At 58.5% G+C, this 7173-nt stretch overlaps 1 long non-coding RNA gene across 2 annotated transcripts; it reads left to right on the top strand.

Moving 5' to 3' along the window:
• The first annotated feature begins 2126 nt into the window (after window positions 1-2126).
• On the top strand, window positions 2127-6477 carry LOC122231903. 2 transcript variants are annotated; one of them, XR_006209189.1, is made up of 3 exons: window positions 2127-2268; window positions 2496-2761; window positions 5766-6477. It is a non-coding gene; the product is annotated as an uncharacterized LOC122231903 (long non-coding RNA). The 2 variants fall into 2 exon arrangements; XR_006209190.1 differs by lacking the exon at window positions 2127-2268 and having other exon boundaries at window positions 2288-2761; window positions 5766-5926; window positions 6156-6477.
• Window positions 6478-7173: the final 696 nt, after the last annotated feature.

The following is a 7173-nucleotide window of genomic DNA, read 5'->3' as shown; positions in this document are numbered from 1 at the left end:
ATGCCGCATCCAGCCCACATCGCTTTCAAGGATCTCGGCGTTCGATGCCAGTGTCTGAATACAGGCTTTTTAAAAAATGCACTTGGTGAAGTGAGAATGTGTGTTAAAGAGTCGTGCACTGGGACGTGGCTCTGTGCGGTGACATTTCGGTGCCGTGATAGCTGTTTCCACAGGACACACGGCGTGCTCCTTGCGAAGTAACGTAACAAGCAGGGTGGAATTCGGGAAAGGGGGTGAGGTTTGAGGTCCGTTCAAGTGATGTGTCAGCTCTGCTACAGAAGGCGGTGTGGGCACCTCGGTGCAGGGTGTGACGTGTCTCCTTGGTCCCGACAGGAGGTTTACTGACATAAAGCTGCAACTTAGTCAACAGCAGAGGCTTAGATGTGTCGGGGTCCGGTGGGGCTTTTATATAATTTACTCTGATAAGGACACAGCCCGGCAGATCCAGAAGCAACTCCCCTCAGACACAAAATTCACTAGCAAATTATAGAAATACAATACAGATTATATATAATTATTAATATAGCTATAATTAAATTTACATTTAGAAGGATACCATTATATATGAAATAAGTACATATTTGTAATTATAAACTACATAAAAAGTGCAGAGTGGTTTATGCCTGATGGTTCGGGATTGTCCCCCCTTTTTTTCTTGTCCACTGATGACAGTGTCCCTGGTGCTAAGCTGGTGCCTGGCTCATGGCGGTTGCTCAAAATCAAGTCCCCGAATGTTGAATGATGTCTGCATTCTGACACAGCTGCCTGTCTGTCCACAGGCAATGGCTTGTGAATGTCACCAGCTTCATGTAAACACATCTGATGGAAAATGCCAATGTGACAATGACATCACATTTATTGCACGCACCTGTTGGTCCAAACCTTCCTGCAGGTGTTGAGGTGCTTAGCCAAACGCAAGGGCTGTATTCCGACCTCTGTCTGGAAGTCAGTTTACTCTTTTTCTTAGATTGGCAACGTCACGGCCATGGAGAGGATGGGGCCATGAGTTCCCGTTAACCCGCAGCCCTCTGCCACTTCCTGGCGAACCCCCCGTCCGAAGGATGAGCTGTCCCCTTTCAGTGAGAGCTGGGGCTCAGGTTTGGGGAGAGGGGCGGGGCCGGGACCTGTCCCAGAGGCTCCTGACTCCAGCAAGGGTCGCCTGTGCGTCCGCTGATTCCCCGATGTGCTGACGCCTCCTTTTCTCCACCACTAGAGGAAAAGACACTGTGTCAAGCACGGAATTCTTACCATCTTGTCGAAAACTCTATCGCACTATCTATCTTGATAATTTTTTTGATCTAACGCACACAGCCTGAATCCCCAAAATGTGTCTTGCCAGCTGGCAGGGTGTTATTGAGCCATACATCACGCGGTGACACCACGGAGAGCCGACCAGCTCAGTTACAGATGGTGGCCAGCCACTCTGGGAGACCAGGGCCTGGCAAGTTATGTCCAATTCAGAGTCCTAATGGTCTTTCCTTACTTGGCTTTGAAAACGACGGAATATCAACCAACGCGCTCTATAATCCCAAAGACCAAGAATGCTGGAAGGCTTTTGTCCTCTCATTAAAGATGAATGGGGTTGGCATTTAAATAGATCACTTCCAATAGGTCCTTGGGACTTCACTCGTGTAATTATTAAACCCATGTCCCAGCACGTCGCAGCCCAGCCACACCCGTGTAGAGGCACGGCTCCAGGGGAGAGAGCGGCCTGGTTCATCACTTCTTGCCCAGCTGGGGTTGCTACGGGAAGTCCGTTCTGGAATCTGCACCTCGGAGGACGACCTGAAAAGCGAGGGTGGGGTGGCCAAGGCTGTGGCTGCAGTGCACGTGTCCAGGCAGCCGGGAGTGACTGCCGGGCTCCGTCCTGCTCCGGGGAGCCTGCTGGCCTCCCCTCCCCCCGGGTCTCATGCTGCTTCTCAGGCCGTGTTTCTCGAGCGACAACTGGGGCGCCAGGGGATCGGCCCAGCCACACCACAATGCCCTGAGTATTTAATCCCCTGGGGTCTGAGCCTGATCTACGGGATGGATCAAGAAATCTCAAAGGTCGGGGTACCAAGTTCCACGATGATGGTATTAATCGTTCCCCTTAGCGACGCTGATTGAACAGTGCATTGTGACCAGGGTTCCAGAACAAAACCTGTTTGAGCGGCCGCCCCGTCTCCGTCTCCGTACAGGAAGGCGTGCACCCCTGGGCTCCTTCCCGTCCAGGGCTCCCGTTCGCCCTGTGGCACGTTTGCTGGTTTCCTGCCTCTGCCTGTGCCTCTGGTGAGGGTCTGGGTACCGTGTGACGGCAGAGGTCGTCACGCGGCGTGGGAGGAGGAGCTGCCTGCCCGCCCACCAGTCCCAGCCATCCTGCGGTGGCTGACCTGTCACCCAAGGCCCCCCACGTCCGTGCAGCCCATTCCCGCCTCGTGCGCCCACCCTCAGCAGTGAGAGGACAGAGCTGTGCCTCCTCCCTCAGTTCCAGCATCTACAGCCTCCACCCTCGGTAGGTCTCACGCTCCCCGGACCAGCCCGAGACCAGGAAACCCGAGCTTCGCCTTCCTTCCCAGTGGCCGGATCCCTCGCTAGACGTGTCCTGCGTCTTCCCCGCTTCAGCAGAAGATTCTCCTCACGTTCTGCGCTCACCCGAGGGCGTGTCTCTGTCACTCACCCACATGTGTGGTCACGAGGAGCCTCGTGGGCTCGGGCTATCCCCGGGGCATCCCAGCCCTCTTTTGTCACTTCCCTTAGAGCCTCCAGCTCTGGGCCAGAGAGGGTAGGTCCGACTCAGCACCAGGAGAGGGACACGCCGTTCTGTGGTTTTGCCGTTCGCCCCCAGGGCGACCAGAGCTCGGCCCCGCAGGCTGGTGTCCCTGGGCCTCCTCCTGCGACAGCCCAGCACCAGGTGGACGACAGGCCCGGAGACACCACATGCAGCCCAGTGTCCCCGTCGTCCGGTCCCTGGCTGCACCGGCCAGATGGGCCCTGCCGGCGTCCTGGGGCCCGGCCTGCCTCTAGCACATGGTCAGGAACTCACCTCTCCAGAGGTCATGGCTCATCTGTCCCTTCTGGGAAATAATGAACGTTTTCTCCTCGCCAAAGACCTGTCACAGGTGTGCCGATCGTGACAGGAGATGGGGCCACAAGGAGCCCTCAGTGTGCAGGGTGGCGGGGGGCGGGTGTCCACAAAGGAAGGGTGGGGAGAGGGGAGGAGCAGGGAGGGGAGGAAGAGGATGAGGATGGAGAGGAGGAGGACGAGGTGGGCAGGGGCGAGGGGGGGCTGAGAGAGGAGACACAGTCGGTGCCGATGACGCAGGGGGGACCTTGTGTCCCGTGGCCCGAGCACTCAGGCATCTGGGCCCCGGGCCCCCTCGGGTCCCACCGTCTTCCAGCCCCAGGGAGAGGTCGATTGGCACGTGGTGGGGGTGCCAGCTTAGACGGAGGTCTGGGCGTCCCAAGCCTCCAGGACGAGGGAGGGGAGGTCGAGGTGTTGCCCGCTCCCCGGGGCCTCGGGCTGGCGCTGTTCGGGGCTGAACTCGTCTCGTTGCCTGGACGGGTGCAATTAAGAGCTTTAATTAGTTCACCTGGGGCTGCAGGTGAGTGTCATTAGCACTCGGCCCGCTGCAGCTGGAACGGGGACCTGGCGATCCTTCCTCCCGCTCGGGGTCGATCCAGTACAGACGTTGAACTTCTCCCACTTGGAAGTGGACCCCAAGTCAGAAGATTGGCTACGTTTGTTTTCAATATGAGGAGTCAGAGCCTGATGTTTGTGGATCAGACTCGGGCTCTGATAGTTGGTTGTGGGGGCCGGTGGCTCACAAGCAGATATGGGGAAATCGGGCAGACAAAAGGCAAAGCAGACGCGGTGTGGCTGGGAGGGCTGCGGGCACCTGGGGGACACACCTGACTCCGGGCCGGGGCCGCGGTAGGTAAAGTGACCGCCGTCACTCGTGGTGGGTGCGGCCGGGCCGGGGGTGTGTGGCCAGTGCACGCTGGGGTCTGAGCCTTGGGAGGAGCCAGTCTCCTGAGCACAGTTCTGCAGCAACACAAGCAGCCGACTCACAGAAAGAGGGTCGCGTCCCTCCTGCAATGCTTTCCCACGCTGGGTCCCAAAGACACGGAGGGGCTCCTTCCCCGCCATCACTCCCGGCTGCCCGTGTGTCCAGGAGCGTGCGTTGTACAAATGCCCCTCGCCCCAACTCTCTCTCCCCCTCTCTCTTTCTCTCTCCCTGTCTGTCCTTCTCTCCTCTCTGTCCCTTTCTCTCTCTGTCCCTCTCTCTTCCTCTCTGTCCCTCTCTCTGGCTCCCACTCTCTCTCTTTCCCACTCTCCATCCCCCTCTTGCATACACACACACACACACACACACACGTGCACACATAAAGGTATCAGGGGATCAATAAATTTTCATTTAAAAAAAATAAATTATAGCTAAATGTGCAAAAAGGGATTTTAGACTTAAAAGCACGAATTTAAATGATTTTGTATTTTCTTTCCTGTTTCTGCTTTCCATCTCCATGAGCAGTGGGGAGCCATCAGGGGGTACCTAGGCGGCTCACGTGCTGATGCTTACACGCAGGAGTATTGCTGCCCTGCCATGGGCCAGGGAGCAGCCCAGGGTGACACCAGGCTCTCCGCAGCCGCGTCCCCTCCTCCAAGCCACGGATGCGCCCTCCCCTGCTCCCCTCCTGCCAGGTCAGCACGGGAGACCCAGCAACAACACCAGAGCCTCAGTGCCTTTCTGTGATCCTGTTCTGGATGCATCTAGGGCAGGGGGGGCTAGAAATCTCCAGCAACAGATGACATTTTAGCTGGTTGGGTGATGCCGGGTACTCAAGGAAAGGGCGTTTCTGATGTGAGAACCAGGTTGCCCCTGCAAACGCACCGGAGAGCCTGGCCAAGGGCGCGTGTTGGCCCCGGGAGAGGTCGGGGAGCAGCCTGACACACAGTGCGGGGCCCGGAGCAAAGTGAGAACGTGGAGTCCCTTGTTCAAATGTTATGAGGACTTTCAAGAAGGCAGCAACCGAGGCTCCAGTGACGGCCAGCGCGTCCGAGCACGGGGCCTGCACCACGGCATCTGCCCCACGCCACGGCCACGAGGCAGCTACTGTGGGCAGGACTGAGACCGGTCACATCCGGGGCTTGGGCTCTGGATTCTGGGAGTGGAGACACCTGTGGGTCCAAGTCAGGCTTCACCCTCGAACAGGAGAACGTGACACGTGCCGAATCGTCGCAAACTCTCCGAAGAGGGGAGCTGTCTTCTGACCGCCCACACAGACACGGGCACGGCCGCTCCGGGCGGAGCCCCTTGTCTCCAGGTGCCCGGGAACCGGGTCCTTTCCCCGGCTCTCACTCGCTCACGAGCAGGCGGCAGCTGGTCTGGAGGCTCCTCCCACATCCCCTCCCCCACCCCCCCGCACCTTGGGGTGCACGCAGCTCTGGCCCCCTGACGCCACCCCTGCCCACAGGAGTCTGCAAAGTTCCACCTGTTTTTTTTACAGTCTACTTATTTATTTTGAGAGAGAGAGAGAGGGTGCGAGAGCAGGGGCAGGGGAGAGACAGAGAGAGAGGGAGAGAGAGAAGCCCCAGCAGGGTCTGCCCTGTCAGCACAGAGCCCGATACGGGGCTCCATCTCACAACGCTGGGATCACGACCCGAGCCGAAGTCAAGGGTCCGACACTTAACCGACTGAGCCACCCAGGCGCCCTGCAAAGTTCTACTTTTGAGGGTTGACTCTATAGGATGAAACGTATCCTAGTTCACACTTGGTTTATGCCTACAGGGCACTCGGAAAGCAATTCTATGGGAACCATCGCTGTCCTGTTTGGCAACTTACTGCACGTTTTGATTAGAAGTGTCTCATCTCACTGGTGGAGTCATGGATCGAGCACTGCAGCGTATCCCAGCTTCCTAGAAAACACCAGGGTGACTTTAGTAACGCAGGTAACAGAAGGGGAGAATTCTGCCTGCTTCCTACCTAACCGCATAGAAATGGGGCCCTCGCCTGTCGCCCTTATGAATCAGACGTGATTCTGAAGGAGCCGAGGGTTTTGGTAATTTTTCGAGACAAGGTCCGTGGTTTGCCGCTTGCCTTCTGATGTTGCTGAAAGACGGACACGAGCATCTTTTCGGGTCACACGGTTTCCACTTTGCAATTTTTTGCTGTTCTAAGGTGTAATTTGGGGGTGAGACCAGTACAGAGGTGCATGTGGACTGCGGTGGGACGAACGTTCCAGAAAGCTGTGTGCTACCTCGTGCTGCACCAGACAGACACCACAACAGCTGCTGGGGGGGCCGCGTCCCTCTCTGTAGCCAGACGCTGGCACCAGGTGGCTGTGATTGGGGGTGGCTCTTCCGGCCTAGGATTGCCCCCTTCTGGAAGGAGCCCCTGGGGCCTGAGGGCTCCCGCCCCTGACTCCTCGCTGTGCCGGCCCAGAGCTGTGCTCCCGGCCCAAGGGGAGCGTGTGTTCAAGTTAACCAGAAGGGGGCCTGGGCTCTGGGGACTTGCAGTTGAAACCTTTCAACGAACACCTAGAAAAATCCAAGTTTAGACGCATTAAAGAAAGGAAGCGCCCTTACTTGGCTTGCAGTTCAATACTGGTGTCAGTGCCCCGGGTGGGAAAGTTCCACAGGGTCTGCCTCAGTCCTCGGGAGGTTCTGGGGGCAGGAGGTGGGCCAGGATCGCCCCCTGGGAAAGTTCCTGAGACCCGTGAGCCGGTCTGGGCTCTGCCCACGCCAAACCCCAAGAGGCTGCTCTGTGGAAGAAGCCAGAGGCCTACGGAGGGAGGAGCCGAGGCCTGGGGGTTGGGCCAGGGCAGGGCAGGGGTGGGCGGGGCAGGGGAGGCCTCCCAGGGCCCAGGAGCTCAGGCTGTAACAGGCTTAAAAGGGCAACTTGGGCGCATCGGAAGGACAGGAACTTCCTGGTCGCGCTGGTTGCCCCGAGGAACGTGGCCGTGGTGGCCCAGGAAGTTGCCCACATCTGGGGCGAGTCCTGGAGACCTGGGGCGGCCGGGCATGAGGGCACTGCCTGGGGGGACGGGGCACCTGGAAGGCAGCTGGGTCTCCACAGACACGCAAGAACGGTGGCCTCGCCCGGAGCCCGCGCCGCAGTGAGCAGGAGAGGTGGGCTCGGCGAGGAGGGGCGCGGCCTGCCTGCTGGGGCTGAGGTCCCGTCCCCCACCCGGAGCATC

The sequence above is a fragment of the Panthera tigris genome, chromosome D2 (genome assembly GCF_018350195.1).
Source record: "Panthera tigris isolate Pti1 chromosome D2, P.tigris_Pti1_mat1.1, whole genome shotgun sequence".
NCBI classification, from domain to species: Eukaryota; Metazoa; Chordata; class Mammalia; order Carnivora; family Felidae; genus Panthera; species Panthera tigris.
Note: the sequence above shows the minus strand (reverse complement) of the source record. Positions and strands in the feature narration are given on the sequence as shown.